A 20,933-nucleotide genomic window follows, 5' to 3' on the forward strand; every position below is an offset into this window, starting at 1 on the left:
AAGGTGTGGACCTGTTGGAGTGAGTCCAGAGGAGGACCATGAAGATTATTAGAGTGCTAGAGCATCTCTGCTATGAAGACAGGCTGAGAAATTGGGGCTGTTCATCCTGGAGAAGAAAAGGCTCCAGGGTGACCATATAGCAGCCTTTTGGTACCCAAAAGGAGCTTACAGGAAAGCCAGAGAAGGGAGGACCTGTACAAAGGCACATAGTGGGCATGGACTGGGATAAGGGGCAGTGGTTTTAAACATTTAGGGGGTAGGTTTAGATCAGATATTAGGAAAAAATTCTTTACTGTGCGGGTGATGAGGCACTGAAACAGCTTGCCCAGAGAAGTTGTGGATGCCCCATCCCTGGAAGTGTCCAAGGCCAGACTGGCTGAGGCTTTGAGCAACTTGGTCGAGTGGGTGGCATCTCTGCCCATTGCAGGGGGTTGAACTAGAGGATCTTTAAGGTCTCTTCCAACCCAAACCTGGGTTACTGGGTGATAAGAAGGATGAGCATGTGGTAGCTTGTGTCTATGCTAATGAGCTCTCTTAGCCTTCAAAGGGTCTGTGGAGCACCTTAGTTACTATGCAGTGATGGAGAGTTGTTTGCTAGCTGGCACTTGGCAGCTCAAATCCAGGAGCAGCTTTTTAATGCAATGTTTGCTTTCCAGGGCTGAGAGGGATTCCTGGCACAGTTTATTTCTGGAATTTACACTAAGCCTAGGCATGCTCAGTCTCTCCTCCCTTGCATAGTGAAGGGTGCTCAGAGAATTTCTCCAGTACCATGACATCGCTGGACATTTTGCCGCAGAGGCAAAATGAAGCCAGCAGCAACAAGGGAGCACTTTAAAAGCAGTAGAAGGAAAAACACTTGTAAAATTCCTGAGATAAGCCACAAATATGAGGAGGTTGTGGAAGGAAAGCCTGCCTTGAAGTTCCTTGGAATGCCATTAGCAAAAACAGCCCAAGACATTTCTGCTCACCCTATTACCACATTTCATAGTCACTTGACTGGTTTGTACTGGTTTTGGCTGGGGCAGAGTTAATTTTCTTGGCAGCAGCCTATATGGTGCTATCTTTTAGGGTTTTGATGAAAATTGTGTTGATAATAACATGGGTATGTGTCAGCTACTGCTGAGCAGTGCTTACACAGTGTCAAAGCTGCTTTTGCTTCTCACATTGATGCACCAGTGAGTGGGCTGGGGGGTGGGCAGGAGGTTTGGAGGGGACAGACATGGGGCAGAGCTGACCTCTGTGACAAAAGGGACATCCCATACCATACAACATAATGGTCAGCAATAAAAGCTGGGGACTGGCCAGGCACTAGTTGGCTCAAGGACAGCAATTGCTATTTCTTGCATCAGTTGTCTTTCTTGTGAGGTTTTTTTTTTCTTGTTATTGCTTTAGTGTACATGCATATGGGTTTCTGGGGGCTTTTTGTTTCTTTTTTAGTTTCCTTCCCTTTTTACTTATTAAACTGTGTTTATCTCAACCCATGCATTTTCTCACTTTGCCCCTCCTATTCTCTCCCCAGCCCATGGTAGGAGTGAGCAAGCAGCTGTGTGGGGCTGAGCTGCCCACCAGGGCTGACACACAGACTAGGCTGTTACAACTCTTTGCAGGGCTGTACTGAAATCCAGGTGAGGAGATCCATATCAAAAACAAATCAGTATATCATGATATTGAGATCACATTTGTAAAGAGCAGATGCTCCAGAAAATTCACAGATCATCATTTAACTTGCTGTGAATGCTTTAGACAACTCTGCTATTTCTCTGATCTCAAATCACCATTGGAAAGACCGCACACTAACTGAATGTATTTGCTATTAGGAAAGAATTATCTGCATAGGTCTTCAGAATGTAATCAGTGATCTGCAAAGCACAAGTTTATGAATAACTATCTGCAGTTTCTAATCTCCAGCCCACATTTTGATCTCAATTACAGATGCCTCCCAGTCAGGGGAGCAGAAACAAGATCACATTATTTAAGGCAGGACATAAAGATTGCAAATAGAAAACTGTATGACTGACTGTAATATTCACAGTTTACAAACTGTGTTTTTCTGTCAACAGTATAGGTCAAATGGTATTATTTCTGTTACCCCTCTGGACAATTTACATAACAAACTAGTACAACAAGAACAACTAATTTCACAATCAGCCTGAAGTTTGCTTTTGGCATAGGAGCACCAGTTCTCATCAAGTTCAAGTGCTTAAATGATCTCTGAAAATAATTACTGGTTACCTCCACAGGGGAATAATGAATTTTGTTAAAGATTTCTGGGAGCATTTTTCCCAGTCACCAACCTTGGCTGTCTTTTTCTGTAACACCATTTCTCAAAAATAAAGAATATATTGGCTTATTATGAGTATGTGCAGTAAAACAAAGCAGTGTCAGGGACAAGCTGTTCTTCATTTCAACAGAAAGGATCCATTTAGCAGCCTTCAGTCTGCCCCTAAGTGGTTAATGTAGTGTTCAGAACAGGTTTTTATTACCCTTTCTTCCTTCCCTGCCTCACTGCACACACACTTTTTTTTTTTTCCCCCCCTGCAACTTGATGCTTTTGGTTCCTTTCACTGTGTATTATCTGCTGCTGGCAGTAATCTTAGCTCTTCATCTGACAGCAAAATTATGAGGTGCTCAGTACAAGATGACAATTTTCCTTCCCTCATTCTAATTCATTCGTGCCTCCATCAAGGAATCAGCGTCATCTTTTCAACACATTAACAGCTCTCTGCTGATAGAAAGCATTAGTCCCCCATTCTTCAGCAAGAGGTCAAAAATTATTTTTGTTTTGTAACAACCCATTAAATTTTGTGCTTTGGAAAATTCCATTGGTCTCTGATTTCAAACAGCTAGGCTGCTGTCTCAGTTGGCACAGAAGGAAGAGAGGGTTTGCTTGGTGAGACACCAAGTGACACAGGCAGCTAAAATTCTTTCCAAGACAGGACCATAGTCTACCACCAGCCTGGTTGATTACTTTGGTTACTTGTTTGCTTTTTCTTTTTTTTTTTTTTTTTTGGCCTACTCTTAAGAAAGTCTCTTCACTCTTCATTTTGATATTCACACAGAGGCTCCTGGCATTGTTTTTCTACCTTTAAAATAGTTTTTAGCTAAATGAAATGTTGCTGTAGGCTTTTTGAAAGTGGCAAGAATCTGGGTTTATATGTAACCAGAGAACATATAATCTATTTCTGTATTCATGGCATGGCTTTATTCAGTCTCCTATACAGCTGAACTTATCTGGGTAGACAAGTGAGTTCTCTTATTCCCAGGTAGCTTCATAACAGGAAACCTTGGTCAGTGTTACACACACTCATTTGCATTCAGTGTAGCAGAAGCTGAAAATCTTTCTCAGAAAACTTGCATTAAATTGTTCAGTGAGCATGGTTGTGTTTCTGATGGGTGATAGGACCTGAAATGAGCCTGGCAGGAGACAGAGGGGCTGTGCTGACCCTGCCAATGTCCCCAGGCTCTGGAGCAGAGCCCAGCTGACCAGCTCAGTTCAAGGACACATAAAGCTGGCATTGATGCTCCTTGTGCTGCAAACAGACTATATGGATATAGGAGTTTTCTTACCTTTCTTTTAATTGTAGCACTTGGAATAAGTTGAAACCAAAGTAAGCGGAACTAGAGATGGAAACAACCTGGTTAAAAATATGCTATATAATGAGTATGCAGTAAAATATGCATACTGCAATATTTGCAGATAGGGCTGGGAGGAAACCGAGGTATAAAACTGTGGTTTGGGGTGAAAATAGAAGTTGAAGAGCTAATTCAGCATTCACCTTAGCACTGTCAGAGCCCTGGCAGAGAAATCAGCAAGACTCCTGAGATCTGCAGCAGCAATAGCAGAACACCCAAAGGACAGGGTTTGAGAAAGAGAAGCCCATTCCTTTGGGGCAGAGGTGCACAACAGAAAAAAAATCCACTAATATTTTGAAACTGCTGAGGAGATCCAGCATTCTTCTAATCCATGTGCCAGCCACAATTGCTTCATGCCTCTCCAGGGAGTTTTGAAGGGTTCCTGATGAGGAGTATAGCCCTTTTGCCCCTTGCTGAGCACAAACAGTCTGACACAAATCAGGCTGACTACTCCTTTCCAAGGGCAATGTTGTAGGCACATTTCCCAGGAAACTAGGAGCTCTGTGAACCTTTACTTTATTACTGCTACCTTGGGAGTAACTGTATCTATTTCCAGTTTTACATCAGACAGCATCTGAAATTAATATTCTTTAATAAACAGTAAAATGTGTGTTGTCATCATCTCCGGGTGAACACAAATACAATCAGACCTTTGGCAGACCTTTTTTATGCTCTACCTGCACCTAAGAGTGATCCTCAGATTTTGTCCCATGTTGTCCTGTACTGTTGGATTTAAGTATTCATCTGTGATTCAGCAAAAAGAGGGAAAAAACTGCCACAAACACAAAGACTTCACTCCTCCTCACTCTTCCCAGCTGCACACACCCAATCGACTCATTTCCTTTCCCAGCAAAGGAATTAGGCCCCCGCAAAGCTGTTATTTCCAAAACAAGGATGTTCAGCCATAAAACTTTTGCTTTTTTTGTTAGGGAAAATGTGCCAGATGTCCTTGCTGCACAAGGGACAAGCCTGGAGATGAGCACACAGCAGACACCAGTTAGTTTAGGGAGATGCAATATCTGCCGATGTATTTAATGCAGCACATGCCAGTGCTCTGAGTGCAGAATGTGCCAAAGCTGCTGAGCTGTGAGACAGCAGGAGATGCTCACCCCAGGGGATGGAAGCTGCCCAGTGAAGTCTTTTGAGTTCCCTGTAGTACTTACACAAAGTAATCTCTCCTGAAGCAACTTCCTGCTTCACCAGACTTACGATCCTCCTTCTCTTTTTTTCCAAGGGCATTAAATTATCATTTGCTTCTCATTCCCTTGGATGACCCGCCTAGTTTACGTTAATTCCCTTGTGAAGTGCAGCTTCTCCCTAGAGACCTTTCACAGAGCTTGCAATGTTTTCCTGTGTACCAATGATTTCCCCATGAAATAGGCTTGATTTGAAAGAGAAAGTGTTTCCTTGAGCTGCCAGCTCAGTCAAGTCTCTAGCAGCTGAGCTGGCTTTCTTCCACCTTAAGCCGGAATGACGCTAGTAATCAAGGGTCGTGCTGACAAGTTCCCGGCTCCGGCTGCGCCTGTGTGACCGAGTGGCCACCAGCTGACGCTCTAAGTGACAGCTTGCTCTACCTGGTGGCTCTGACACATGGGGGAACCCACGGCGATGAAGCCATCAGAGTTGATGGCGGCCAGTGCTGCAAGAGGGGTGCTAAGAGGCAGGAAAAGCACTTAAGACTAAGATCTGGAGATACCTACTCAAGTGAAAACACACCATCTTTAATTAATTTTCAGAGTGTGAATGCACTAAAAGACTACCTTGCTGAGGACTGGACAGAAAAAAAAAAATTCTCCCCTTTACAGCTTTTTCCAAATATGTAAGAAATCCCAAAAGGAAGACCAAAATGCCTTCCTCCTCCCTAATATGACACCATGGAACATAAATTCATGCATATTCAGACACAATCTTACAGGGGAAAAAAATATAGCAGCACTGAAAGAGACAGTTCAGAATGCCACTAAATTACATGTGCCATGTAATTTGTATTTTTCCTCTTTGGCAAATCAGTGCTATTCTCTCCTGCTAGCACTCAGTGTTGGTACTTGAATGCTGAACCACCACTCAGAGCACATGGAGTTCACCCAGGGAACCCAGAGGGAATTCAGTGTCCATTAGCTAGGGTAAAAGGGAAAAATGTCTTTGCTATGTTTCAGCTGGACTGCTGAATTTCTGCTAGGATTTCTGAGGACAAAAATGCTGTTTATAAAGCATCAGTTGGCAAGAAGGTGTTTCATTACTGAAGCACAGTGGGAAAATCTGGCTATTTAACGGATGTGTAAATGCTGAGCTTTTTGAAAGCCTGACTTTGCCTTTTTTGTCACTGTTTTTTTTTTTTCTGCCACTTGTTATTCTGAAGTGTTAAGTGTTTCTGGATGTGTCTCTAAAGCTTCTTGTGTTTTGCTGATCTTTTTCAGATCTTCATTAAATAGAAACACGTTGAGGAGACTGCAACTTTTTAATATATCTCATAAAAACTGAAATACTGCATGAAAATAACAATGAAATTCAGTTTTTATTTCATTCATTAGCTATTCAGAAGAGCTGTGTATCTAATATTACAAAGCATGTATGTGATCTCCTCACAAGATGAAAGGGAAGATTTTGCAGTTGAGTTTTAAGCTTGTCCTTTGCATTTACTGGCTTTTCATTCTCTTTTTCCCTAACTGCTCTTGCTCCTGGAGGAGCCATAAACTTTACTTTAGCTCTGCTTGAGAGCAGTATAGCAGCCACTGGTTCTTCTCGTGAGTGAGGAATGACACCTTGTGGCTGCAAAGTGCCAAAATCAAAATAATCCTATTACATTTTGAATCATCTGTCCATTGCCTATAAGACAAAGTTTCTTTAACTATAATTTCTCTGAGGAGCCAAAGAAATATCAGTATAAATATGGGTTTGGGCTTTTTCATTTATGTTTTTATATGGTTAAGAACAATTTAATTTTCTGTCTCCCAGGGAGAGAAAATAGCTTTGGAGGCTTTGCTCACCTAGCAGCCAGACACAGTTTTGTACTCCAGCCTGACTGTCCTTCAGGAGAAGTTAGCTCGAGGGTCATCTCACTGGGATACTTCACTCCTAGTCCTTTGCAGGAATTTCAGGAACAATTTTTCTCCATAAAACCATTTGCAAGAACTGGCCAAGCAGGAGTAGGGTGATCTCCCAGCAGACTTTTCTGAGACTATTAGCTCTGGTCCCCTAGCCCCTTGTCAGACCTTTGCAGGGCAGACCTTAGCCTAGGGAGCAGAAGAAATGTGTGAGAGTGCCATCCTAATCTAGGGAGTGGATGAGTTTTGGCTTCAGCATATTGTTTCTGCTTCCACCATAAAGCTTAACAAATGACCTTTGAGATTCTCTTTAAATCATTGGTTTCTTTATTGTCCTACTACTAGCAAAAAACATGGCTCAAAACCCTTTTAGTTCAAGGAAATGGAAGTGTAATGGGCTTGAAACACCCCTCACTCCAACCTGGCATTTCTTCCTATGTGGCTATTTATTTTTATTGTTTAAATTGCACCAACTCCTAGGAACTCAGTGTACTGGGCTTTGTACTAACAAATATTAAAAGGTAATGCCCTCTGTGTCTACATAGTGGACAAGAAGTATCAGGTAGGCAAAATGGGTTACAGCTGATTATGTGTGCTGGGAAGACAAGAGCAAAAGAGGGAAAACAGGCATTTCTGCTCATCCATTGAGTTTAAGTGATGTCACATGAGAATGATTTGTACCTTCAGCATGGGAAAAGTGAATTTTGAGCAGAGATGACAGAGAGGGTATGTCTAACTTCTTCAGGTATTGGCTGAAAGCTTTGCCCAAGTAAAAAAAAAAAAAAGAGAGTGAGGAAGACAATGCAAATCATCTTCCTGCTCTTGGAAAGTTCACTGGGATAGTCCAGAGGCTGGCAATGAAAGTGTTACCTGACTCAAGCTCAGTCTGTTTTGCCCATGCAGAGGGCATAACTTCTCCCAAAGTACAACAGTCATCTCTTAAAGATGCCCAGGGGAAAGAAATCACTGACTTTTCCATGTGTGACCATTATAATGATGTAAATGGCCACTTGTCCACAGTGACAATATCAGATACTTTAATCCATGCAACAAATGAAGTCAGACAAACCCATTTTTGAGCTCTGTTTCTTTTTGGGCTTTAAGGTCAGCTTTTAATGATCCTTTATGAACTTAAGAGCTGAAAGACTCATCCAAACCTCTTTCCTAAGCAAAGGGCAATGTTTGTTCTGGACTTCCCAGTTTGGATGATATGCTTTGCATGAATATTTAGCTTGTGGCAGGAGCCCTTTTGGACATCACATATCATTCCAAGATACACAAACCTTTCAAAGCACAGCTGGAAAGGACCCTGAAGAATGTAATTTGAACCAATATGAACATGGAGTTAGATCAAGCACCCTCCAGAAGCCCCTTTAAATCCTAATTTTTCTATCATTCTCTGAGCAAGCTGTGTGACATGTCAAACCAAGACTCAGACCAGAAAGCTGTCCATAAAGCCGTGATCAAGAACTTCATTTTGAAGGGAAACTCAAGCCTAATTCACAGTTTATTTACATAATGATGCAAGTGCTATCACGCTGCTGAAGGCCGTGGGATGCCTCTTTTTGTAATTTTATTACAAATATCTGGAACACAATTTTCAAGTTTCAGCTTTTGAAGCCTGAAGGTTTCAGAATTTCAGAAGGAAAAGAATGTGCCTGTGGATTGGGGCAAACTACTTTTGAAACATGATTTTTCAGACTCAATGATTTGTTTGTATTTTCTGGATGACCACTGATGTGCCTTCACAGCAGTGCACCGAGTTCAAGTCTTTGATTCTCTGCAATAAGCCTAAAAGATTATTTTTATACAGTCATTTGTTTCAGAGGGGAGCAGGGTGGGGCAGAAACAATACCCAGAAATGTTTAATCAGACATGCTTTTCTAAGGCAGTCAGTTAGTAAAAGCATCTGGGTCATGAGCCAGTGGAAGAAAAAGTTTCTGTCGAGCTATGGAGTAATTTGAACCCATTTGCCTGCTACCTGGTCTCTTGTGCAAGCTCAGTTTGAGAATACAATAGGTTAGAATACAGGTTTAGATTTTCTTAAGCTTTGAGTCATGCCATTAGGGTCTCTATCAGATTTATAAAGGCAGAAATCATGAAGGCAAATGACTGCACTGGGACTCCATGTAATATTAGCCACAAGAGGTGGTGATTCTTAGTTTATGTCCATTCCAAGGGGTGAGCAGCACCTTCTGACAGGATTATTAAAACAGACAAATTATCTTAAGGACTAATGAGAGGTAAATAATCACTCATCTTTAAAAATATTAGACTAAGTGCCACCTCTTTCTCTGGTTTAAGGTAACCAAGTATGTTATAATTATAGGGAATAATTAACCCCTCCTTATCTATGGAATATTATTAAAATTTCTGGAAGCATAGAAATAATCACCATTATATATATATGAAATCTGAATCCGAGGAAATAAATTTACTTATAGAAAGTCAATTGCGAAGACTGAAATGCAAATGGGGTGTGAGCTTCCCTCATAGTCCCTGATATGGGACTATATACCATGGTGCTTGCAAGAGCATAACTCTGAAAAAGAAAGACATAAATTTCTGGCCTGTGAAGTTCCTGTAGTGTTGTGTTTGATACTGGAGTCATAATTGCCAAAAGGTAACTTTAAAGAGAAAAATGCAGAATAATAAAATATAGTCAGGGCTGAAGAAAACAGCAATGTGTAAGCAATCAGTATATATTTAAAAGGAGTAAGAGGAGAAGAAATAGTTACAAAAATAAAGAGTACAGCTAAACCTAGGAAATTTGAGATGAAATTAACAGGCAAGTTGATTAGCAAGGCTATCAAAAATGATACTTTAAAAGAGTAAGTAAGGGAGCAGGTTTCAAAGGAAAAGACTGAAAGCAGCTCAATAAATTTGGGAATGGATATCACTTAAAATCATACCTATTCTTAATTAAGAGGGCTTTAGAGGAGACCTATTTATCTAATAAAAGCATTCTAATAAAGTGTTCCAAAGGTGTTTAACAGACAAAACTTTGCCATGTACTTTCTGGTGTTCCGTTTGGGTGCACCTTTCCAAGGAGGAAGACTACAGTAAAGTCATACTGGGAGCTTCCATTTGAACCCCACTCTCACAGCAACTCCTATTTTAGGCCTCCTTCTTTGCAGAAACACAGTCCTGTAGACCGTGGGTTTATCCATCTGGAAGGGTTTTGCAGCTGGTTTAGCTCTCACACCTGTGAAAGGATACACAGCCTGGAAGCCTGGCTTAATGGAACGGGTTTCACTGCTCTGGGTAACTTTCTGTGGAAAAGTTTTTTTCCACTGAAAAGTGGAAAAAAAGGAAGTTTAGGAAAAGATTAAGGAAACAACAGAATTTTGCCTGAAGTACAGTATTTATTTATTGACCCATAAGTGGTGCAGCTGTATTTTCTGTTTGATGAGTAAAAGCTAAGATAAATATTTCAAGAGGTATGACTGTCACGCCTCCCACCGTTATTCTGGGCCAGCAACCTAGTTTGAAAGCTTTTCTTTTTTTCCAGAGGTGAGCTTCCTGCAGTGTTTCTTACTCAAATCTGTGTATGCACATGGGAAGCATTAGATGATTTCTAAATCCTACATGTTTTATGCATTGTGGCAGGTCCTGCAGGATAGTTGAGCACAGAACAGGAAATCTCTTATAGCTACATGAAAAAAACTTCTCTGTGTACAGTGGTGTGCCAAATTTATTGGCAACAAAATCCAAATGCTTGCCAACCTTTGAAATTGTTTCTAAAAATATTTAATATATATGGGATCATCCAGTTGAGATTTCTGGAATGATTAATCCAATTAATTTTAGAAGAAATTGCCTGCAGGCCAACAAGCAAAATTGAGAAGAAAAGAAGAAGAAAGCATTAATTAAGATCACATACTGAGCTTTAAATAATTAGAAAGAAAATATTGCGTCCCCAAACACAAAATTTATCCATGGTCTCTCTGTCTACCATGGTCTCTGTCTATCCATGGTCTACCCTTTAAAGAGTATATGGAGTATATGAAATTTACATCATGCTTTTATTATAGGGTGAATAAGCCTGCCATATCTTCTCATTTAATATAGAGCTGCAAGAGGCAGTCAGCCCATTTAGCAATGAAGAAAACCGAAAGCTTGTTTTCCACATATTTTTTATAATACACATTGATGTCATGGCCCCACTGAAATGTGCAGCTGGAGGAGAGCACAAGTGGGAGGAAATAACTGCAGCTGGAAGCAATTTCTCCAGCATCATGCCTTGGCCTGGTCAAGGCTGATTTGGGCCCAGAGCAAAGTGGTCATTTAAAATCATATGTAGAAAAAAGTGTCATTCTGATCACACTTTTCCTTGTGAGAAGCTCTAGAACAACAACCACCTCCACTGAGGGCAAATACTACAGCCTGCACAGTCCTCTGATGGTACTGTTGTGGAGAAATTACTTATTAATGCCACAGTCATACAAGATTCCCAATCCCAGCCTTGACATATCAATGTGCTACTCCTTACAGGTTTCAGTCAGCTCTTGATGAGGGCTGGAATCACTCTTTTCAACATGAAGCCTTTAGAAGGTTAACTGTCACAGCCAGACTGAGGAAGACAGTGGCTATCACAAACATTTGCAGAGCAATACCAATACCAAGCCTACTACAATTGTTTAAGCCCCCATTTCACCTCTGGCAGAACAACTCACAATGTTAGGTCCACACCATCTACCCAAGATAATTGCAAATGGGCAGTTGTACAGCTAAACCTACATCTAAACCTAACCTACAGCTAAATACACATCCATTTAGCCATTGCCTTCATTTTTAATAAAAAAATCATTGAAAGTATTATCTTAATTCTGCAGGGTAGCTCCAAATTTCAGAGGGTTGGAGAGCCAAAAGAAAAGTGATTCTCTGTTAACACCCAGAGCATGGGTGAGGACCTGAAGGCTGCATTTCAATCCCACTCCCTGATATGGGAATGAGAGGTCAATGCCTTGCCAGAGCTCAGCCATGTCGCAGAAAGCACCTACAGACAGAGGGCAAACTCTCCAGGTAGCTTCTGATTTTGAACATCTGGGCAGCTGTAATGATTTCAGCAAGATATAACATATTTCAAGAGAGAAAGCACTGTTGGACCTGACATGGTGGATAACACAGACCACCCCATCCCATCCTCCTTACACTGAGCCAGCTAGTGCAGGATAGGGTGGCTCAGCTCTAAATTAGAGGATATTATCAAGACATGAAGACTGACTGCATTCACCAGCCATTAATTGCGTGGGCAAAATCCAACATCAAATACTTGCATTTAAAAATAAACTGGAAAATGTTCAGTTTCCGAACCGAAAGCCAGGAGGAACTGGTCAGTAGGTGGCACAAGAAGAGCACAGCACTGCACTGCAGTATGGCATCTGAGCGGCCAGGGTTGTATCCCGAGCCAGCGATCCTGCCTTCCCCCGGCTCCCCCCTTGCAGTATTTATAAACCCTATTAGCCAGGGATTTAGCTAACTGAATCATTGCACTGAAGCACAATAAGTGAGGGGCTTAAGTGGAAGCTTTCTCTGAAATGCTCCTCATTCCATCCCAGAGTGTATTGTGTACTCTTGACATCCACTAACATCACTTCATCACTTCTTTCAAGTATTAAACAAGATTGAAAACCAGGGCAAAACAAAAAAGAAGTTTGACATGCCAAAGTAAAATGCTCTAACATTTAGCAGGGTTATGGTTTGCTATCTTGAAAAGTTCTTGCTTACATTGCAGTCAGAGCACCTCAAAGTCTTTTAGAGTGTTGGGAGGAGTATAGCCACACAACAGATCCCTTCTGCTGAGGAAAAGGTTTCATGCACTGTGTTTGTTTACCAGCACCATGTTAAGGAAGAAAATAGTGGAGCCACATGTCAGGGCTTGAGGCAGGAGTTTGTGGTTGTCATGATCTGCAGGAGGTCCCTGTCTTTCCAGAGGAACAGCAGCAGCTGCTAGACAACCACATTGCACTGAGAGGTCAATGGCAAGCATCAGATTGAGCAGTTATATTTAACCTTAGGAACTCTGTAATGACTAAAAGATGTTGCCTTTGTTGGCTGATGCCTTCATTAGCTGTTGCCAAGGTTTTTCTTGTAGGTTGGAGTTACAGGAACACCATGACTGGGTGCAAACCAGCTCAACAGCTCCCATTTCTTCTGTGCAACTGCATGTCTCCTCCTCTCCACCAAGGTTTTAAAGGAAAATGCAGAAAGACACACATGCTGAGTGCCCTGCCTTGTGATTCTGACATGTCATCATTCATTTACAGGAGGAAAATTGAAGGGGTGGTGGTGTCAAAAATGATGTGCATAATTAAGCTTTTCTGAATCTCTCCTTTGCACTCTGGTGCCAGAGGACTGCACGCAAATCATGCAGGATGTTATGAAAAAATAATACTGAATTGGAACCAACCAAGTGTAAAAATTAGGACTTCTACCTACTCTAAGGTAAAATACGTCTACAAATAGCCAGTTCTAAGCTTAGGTGAGTTTGTGTTTAAAAAAAAAAAAAAAGAGGAAGACAGACAAACATCAAATACTGAAGAAAACAAGCTATCATCAGCACAAATATACTTGTCATTGTAATGTATTTTCCTTAAACAAGCAAAATTGAATCCTACCTAGCCCATCTCTTACATTATTCTATTTGCCTGTGCAGTTCTAAAAGGACAATTATAAGCAGTATTAAAGCATAAAACACACCAAAGCTGTCATACCTTTCTCACTTCAGGTCTAATTTCTATTTCCAGCCCACACATTCCTGCTGTTATATCTCATTTATTGCTGCAAATTATGTGCATCAGCATCAATGCAAGTAACTGGTGACACTGAGATCACAGCTGTGCTGAATTCTAATCAAGAAGTGAATTTTCACCACCTAAAGTCCCCTGCACTCCTATTTCCTTCTTCCTCAAGTAAAAGAGGACAGGAAGCCTAATTCTGAGATATAATTTATTAAAGGCCTGGAAATATGCTGGGATTGTCAAAGTAGCTGAAGCTGGACATGGTGACCCAGGAATCCCTTTCACTCTGGTACAGACAGCCACAATTTCAGCTCACTCAAGCATCATTGGATGAGTCTTTCTTGATAGAAATGGTGATGGTGCCCATTGAAATACTGGAAGCAAGTCTCTGGGGAATGTAACCTGGGTCAGCTGCTCCCTGTTATGCCAGCAGTGTTGCCCACCACAGTATGTGACCAAATCACTCTGACCAGTCTCCAAATGCACAGTGACACAATACTCAGTGTGGATTCTTCATATTTTTCAAAGTGTTTCTGCACCATCCATTCCTTTTCATTTCTGATCAGCTCCAAATGAATAGTCTGACATGACTGTTGCTTGGCAAAATGTAATGAGTGTCTGTGGAATTTCATATCTTGATTTGACAGTGATTTGTGGGTTTAGTTGTAAATCTCTAGGCTGCTTGGGGTTGTCATGCAGAATCCAGTGTGAATTCCCAGTGTGGATGAGTTATGGGTTCGTTCCTGGGGTTTAATGTAATCTTCAGGGGCAAATAACACTGAGTTTTTCATATTCCCCATGAGGATTCAAAATGCTACATTTAGTCTGGATCAGGATTAATCAAAAGAGCTTTAAAACAAAGCTCAAATTCATCTGCTGGGTTTTACCTATCATTACAATGAGAGCACAAGATTTACCTGCCTATGTCAAGGGCAAAAAATCAACGATGGCCCTTTGGATGACCCTGCTGTGAGCTTCAAATGGCAGGGAAATCTGAAACCTGGCCATCCACCACTCTCCAGTTACACTGGTGCATGTGGCAGGCCTTGCTGTCCTCGAGTCAAGCCTTCAGTGATCTCAGCTGTATGTAGCAAGGGAAAAGCTTCTGGAATCCTGGCTAGGATACAGCCTATACATTTACAACACAGCCTATGTACTCCAGACCCACATCTTAGATTTGCTCTTGCCTTTGTTGGCTGCTTGCCTGGTAAAAGGTGTGCAGTATGTGGGGGGGGGGGGGAGTAAACTCTTTCTTGTGATATAGGGAACATTTAAAGTAAACCCTACAAATGTATTTGTTGAGGCAAAGCTTAAAGGTTTGAGAGCAGGGCCTAAATTGCCAAATGCATGTACAGACTGGGGAATGAGATGTTGGAAAGCAGTGCTGTAGAAAGGGACCTGGGAGTTCTGGTTAATGGGAAGTTGTGCATGAGTCAGCAGTGCCCTGGCAGCCAGAAAGGCCAAGCCTGTCCTGGGGGCATCAGGCCCAGCATCACCAGCCAGGCAAGGGAGAGGATTGTCCTGCTCTGCTCTGCACTGGGGCAGCCTCACTTCAAGTGTTGGGGGCAGTTCTGGGTGCCACAATATAAAATATTAAACTGTTAGAGCACATCCAAAGGAGCAAAATGAAGATGGTAAAAGGCCTTGAGAAGAAGTCATATGAGGAGGAACAGAGGTCACTTGGTCTGTTCAGCCTGAAGAGGGGATTCTGGACAGACCTCATTGCAGTGTATGGCTTCTTCATGAGGGGAAGAGGAGCAGCAGGCACTGATCTCTCCTCTGTGACAGGATCTGGGGTAATGGACTGAAGCTGTGTCAGGGGAGGTTTAGGCAGGATTTTGAGAAAAGATTTTTCCCCCAGATGGTGGCTGGGCACTGGAACAGGCTCCCAAGGTAAATGGTCACAGCACAAAACCTGACAGAGTTCAAGAAGTGCTTAGGCAATACTATCAGGGACCTTGTGTGACTCTTGGGGATGGTCCTGTGCAAGGCCAGGAGTTGGACTTGATGGTCCTTGTGGATCCCTTCAGACTCAGATTATTCTGTGAAGTTGTATGGTGGCATGAACTCATCAGAGAAGACGACTTTTAGTTATGTTACAAAACGTGTGCCTCAGGCAGCAGTGACAGTGTTGTGAGAGTCACTCTGGGAATCACTCTGGGAATTACTTTGGGAATTGTATTTTGTATATAGCAAAAGTGAAATTAGATTGTGACAAATGCTGATCACCCCTACCAGTGCAGCACTGACACTGACATGCGAAGCTGTGTTGCCTACATGCTCCTGTTTCCTCAGAAGGCAGCAATAGGGCTGACGTTTCAAACGCGGGCCATGATGTTGTGACCAGAGTGCACATGGATTTCTACAGGGCTCCCTAATATCTATGGATCTCTCCTGGTTCCAGGGTGCCCGCAGCACAGCACCTGCAGACTTACACGTGTAAACTTCTGGGAAAGGCCCCGTTCCTGCCAGGGCGCCTTCCCCAGCCTTGGGGGGACGCTTGCCCCTTGCCTCCCCCGGAGCTCGCTCTCCCCAGGGACTGGTGCCGGTGCCGCGGCTCCTCCACGTCGCAGGAGCTCACGTAGACACCGGGTGCGGAGAATCGGGATGAAATTACCTTCATGCATAAAACATGGCATGGCGACAAAGGGACGGCAGGGCCTCGGCGGCCGCCCGCCGCATCCTGCCGGCGGCCCGGAGGCTGGCCGGGGGCTGCCGCAGGTTTGCCAGGCGGGGAGTGGGCCGTGCCCGGTGGTCCCGGGGACGGGCGGCCCCCGGAGCCATGGACCTGTCCCCGTGCCTGCACTGGGTGCGGACGCGGCTCTGGCGCTGCGGGGTCAGGCGGAGGCAGTTCTGCAGTAAGTGTCGCGTCTCAGCTCCCCGCGCACCCCTTCCCACCCCTTTGCCTTTGCCCTCAGAGCCTGCACCCATCCCACGGCCGTGGAGAGAGACCCTGGGCCGGGCTGAGCCCACCTGCCCTCCCCAGGCCCAGGGCTCGGGGCCTGGCTGCTGAGGGCACGGCCATGGCTCTGTGGCACCTTCAGCCCTGCAGCTGCGGGATCCTCGTCGGGACGGGTTGCTGTGAAAGGGCCCCTGCCTAACGCGGCTGAGCACTTTTCTACTTTTCTAAGAGAGTTTGAAGACGGGATGGTTCGTGCGGTGAAAAGGGAATAAGGAAAAATGCACAATAATACCCACTCTTTTGGGGGTTTTTTTGACCAGCTGAAGGAATATATAAAAAAAATCTGATTGAAAAAAACATAACCAGATCAGTGATTTGTGAAATCACAGTGCAGACAACACTCTGAACCTGCCCACTCCTTTGTCTGGTTAGAAACCGTGCACATCACTGATGTATATATGTGTGTATGTATATATACATACACATACATGTATATAAATGTATATAGAGCCTTACTGCAGGTTGCTGGGGTGTATTATTCACCATCTCACCGTGGTTTTACTGGAGGTAGTTTGCTTGCCTTCCCTGACAGACCATATATATGGAGATCCAGCCACTTCTAGCTGATTTATTCAGGCTCCCTTTCAGCTGCCAACTTGGAAAGAAATACTGCCAGCAGAGACACAAGAAAGGGCAGTGTATCTGTGACAACTGGGGAAACAGAGGGGATTTCTTTGGTTCAGTCAACTGTAGTGTCTAATCACTCCTGAGGAGATGCAATGGCTTGGGAGGATGGGCTGGGTCGGCCAGCCAAATGAAGCATCCTCTCTTCCCATCACGGTGATATTTTGTGAAAGGGATCTTGGAATTAGAATGCCATTAGGAATACACCCCAGAAGTATTAATATGATAAAATGAGCATGCTGTCTGTCAACTCTGTGTGAAGTTCATGCCATTTCAGTATCTTAGTTTAGCCATGGAGATAACAAGGTCTGTTTGAATTTTTCTAACTCATAGCACGGCAGTAGAGACACAAAGCTCTCACAACTACCTTCCTAAATATTGTTTTGCCATGAAATCAACTCCAGTGTGCCTTTCAGATGCAAAATATTACCGGTAGATGTCAGTAAGACTGATTTTCTTGGTTGTCAGTTGACTGTGGGCTGTGTTCACTGGTTTTCAATGCTTGCTTCTTTGTGAGTATTTTGGTCAATTTTCTGGCTGTTAATGAAGTATAAAAATAGACAATTTTGTTTCCTGTCCACGTAGGATTGCATTCACCTTTTCCAAATGAAGTTCCCTACTCTTCAAAAATATGTATTTGGCAGATAGTTTGCAAATGTGTATGGAAACTTCTTACCACAATATTCACTTTGAGCATTAATTATCTTGTGAATACATATGTTCCTTACTTGTGCTGTCCTGTGAGTTAATAAGAACAACTGCCAAATGCACCACTTAGCTGGAGCTCTAAGAATGAGAAATTCGAGAACAGCAGATGCTCTGAATAATTGAAGGAGGTTTCTTTGGTTGACAATGGTGCTATCTTTGCACATCTCTCAGAGCCTCTCTTTTTAGCTGGCCTGTGCCTTAGGGAAACATTGCAGCACTGAACCAAAAGAACGGGATAAGGATTTTTTTATTTTTATTTCTTAATGAGTCTGAAAAATGCTAATCATTCAGAAGAGTGTTTGTTTGCTTTGTTACTAGAAATAACTTCTGGCATCTTTAATTAGGTTGCTTTAGCCTGGATCAGTGAAGAAGCACAGCTTTCTGTGATCTGTGCTGAGGCCAGTCCTGAGGAAGGACTGCTCATTGCAAATTCCTCCTGTCCAGATTCAGCTTGTCCTCTTTAGCTGCCTTCTGCTGAGGCACTGAAGCAAAACTGCTGCTATTACAGGAGACATGTTAATCTTCTGTTTTAAAATGTGCAGTTTAGAATTAAAAAAAAAAAAAAAAACAAACAAAAAAAAGGCCTAGTGAGGAAGCTACTGCTGGCTGGTTTTTGAAGTCTCTGAGCACAGGCTGTCGTTGTACCTCCTTGTTAAGGCAGCCATTCAAAGAAACAGCCGGGGGACTTTGCAGTCCGTCTGTGCCTGCCCTTGTGGCCTCATTTTACAGCCGAGTCCCTGAAGGAAGCTCCCTGCAGGCACGTGTACTCATGGCAAAAACACTGCTTTGAACAAAGGCACGTTTTCAAGCAGAGAGCAATAGTTTCCTCATTTTCCTCACTGCCTGGCTGGATGTGGCTGTCCCTCCAACCATGGGGAAGCAACTGCAGCTGGCACCAGAGAAACCCTCTGAGAGGCTTCTGACATTCGCAAAATTAATTCTGTTTTCACCTCGCAGCAAGGGCTGGTTCCAACAGGGAGACATTGGACACAAAGTGTAAGTTCATGATACTGCTGTAAAAAAATTATGCTGGAAATACTGAAATCTGCTTTTCCTCTGGACACTCCTGTGTCCATGCAGATGGAAAAACATTGAGAAGCTTTCCTGGAGAGGGTCATCCACAGCATCTCAGTCTCACTGGGCTCTCTGAGGTCTCATACAGGTTGGCCTGCTTTTCCTTCCATCTCCACTGTCCCAGACACACATATGGTTCATGAACCTTGTAGGAACATGAGGTCTCCAAGACTGCTGCGTGGCTGCCAAATTTGATTGAAGCTGGCCAGTGGGTTAAAAAATATTAATGATCACTGTGCATAATGTTTCCTTAGGAAGACAGGCTAATAGGTCCTGCTCATGCCAAGGTTGGAAGCTGAGCTTGGATCATGCTAGTAATAACTGCATGAAACAAGTCTTAAAACTGTGTTGTGAAGAGCCTGAAAAGCAGCTGTTTGCTGCTACTCCCCAAAATGTACTTGGCTTCTGGCCACCAATGCATGTTAAAGCCCTGGGGATCTGTGGGGAGGAAGTTCCTCTGGGTTTGCCTGAACCTTAGCAGATGGGGTTTCCACAGAAAATATTAAGAATTCACACCGAGAAAAATGATTGTATGTCCCTGATGCTGGTCAGCAAATAGGGAAATTGTGCTGGCTGTGTGGCCCAGGGCTGTTTTGGATGCCGTTTGCTGTGCTGCCATACCAGCACAATACTCAGAGGCTGCAAGGTCTCTGGTTGTGAGTCGTCTCACCAATTCTGCTGGGCTGGGCCCATCTGTACCTCTTCACATATTGTTGAAAGCATTTGGTGAAAAGGCAAGAGCTGGGGAAGCTGCAGCAGAAATATTTAGTGACCTGTTTAGAGCCATAACTCTGGGTGGGGTTGTGGGGAAAGGCACAGGGTGTCTGCCCACTGCTCACCCCATGAGCACTGGCCACCCACGGCACTGTGATGGGTCTGGGTCTGGTTCTGGGTCCAGGTCCATGTCTGGGTCCAGCCCTTGCCAGCGCTGACTGTCATCAGCACAAACTCATCCTGGAGTGCTGCCAGGTATCTGAGATCCAGCCATAGTGTTTAATTGTGCAGGGTGGGCTTTAGTAGCTGTATCCTCTGTACTTTCACAACCTGTAACATTTAAGGCAAGGAATTGATGGCAAGCTTTAATGAAATCTCTTTAAGTATTCATCGTTAGACACATTTTCTCCTCCCAGCAAGACCTACTAAAGTAATGTTGTGAAGAGTCCTTTATTCTTTCTGATCCAAACTGGCTGTGCAATTTAGAAAGAAAAAGGTCTGCTTTGTATTTCAATTTGTTTCCAACTGAAAAAAAAAATCAATTGCCATGAAATATCTGAGAAAAGAAAGAAACCAGGAGCAAAAATGTCATGTTTAAAAGAAAAATGGCAAAAGCATAATTTGTACATGAACTACATAGCCTCACAATACAAAAATTTACTTTATTTTGTGATATGTGCTATTGGTTTATAGAAAAAACCCCCAACATGTGAGTCGCTGGTGTTAGGGAAGGAAGGCAAGAATATTGTTTATATTCATAAATGGAAATAATCTATAAGCTAATAGACGAGTCTGGATTTAAACCTCACTTGAATGGTAATTTTTAAAAAGTGTCCTGTTTGTCCTACTCATTCTTGGTAATAATGTAATAATTTTGAATTATGCTTTTGTTTTGGAAAAAGAGAAGGCAATTGTTCTCCCTGGTGGTCTAGTGGTTAGGATTCGGCGCTCTCACCGCCGCGGCCCGGGTTCGATTCCCGGTCAGGGAACCAAAAATGTCATGGTTTGATGCTGGTGCAATGCCAGTGCCCCCATGAAAATATATTTTCCCTATTGTCTGCTGTGAGATGTGACCAGGAATAGAGCAAAGCAGGGTCCAACTTCGAAATAAAGAAAAAGAAACTTTATTAACCTACAACTAGATGTAAAAAGAAACACACACAGAACTCAGAATGAAAACCCCCCAAAGACATTCCTTCTCTCCCCACCAAATTTCCAATACATCACAGTAGGACAAAACCTTGGATTCTCAATTCAGTTACCACCCCTCACTAAGATCACCAACTCTCAGTCCATCACCACCCTTCAGATAATCAATTCTCAGTTAATCAAGAAGAGAAGAGTCCCTCTTGTGCCATAGGCTTCCCCAGGAAACACAGTTGAGATCTCTTGTGTTTCCATGTCACACGTGGCACCGCCTTGAGAACGTTT

The 20,933-nt window shown here is 43.0% G+C and overlaps 1 non-coding gene across 1 annotated transcript; it reads left to right on the plus strand.

Annotated features, from left to right (window-relative positions):
• The first annotated feature begins 20,419 nt into the window (after positions 1-20,419).
• TRNAE-CUC (transfer RNA glutamic acid (anticodon CUC)) lies at positions 20,420-20,491 on the plus strand. The gene has a single exon. It is a non-coding gene; the product is annotated as a tRNA-Glu (tRNA).
• The last annotated feature ends 442 nt before the right edge of the window (positions 20,492-20,933 follow it).

This window comes from Agelaius tricolor, unplaced genomic scaffold (genome assembly GCF_023055355.1).
Source record: "Agelaius tricolor isolate 1412-34295 unplaced genomic scaffold, bAgeTri1.0.p SCAF_2, whole genome shotgun sequence".
NCBI classification, from domain to species: Eukaryota; Metazoa; Chordata; class Aves; order Passeriformes; family Icteridae; genus Agelaius; species Agelaius tricolor.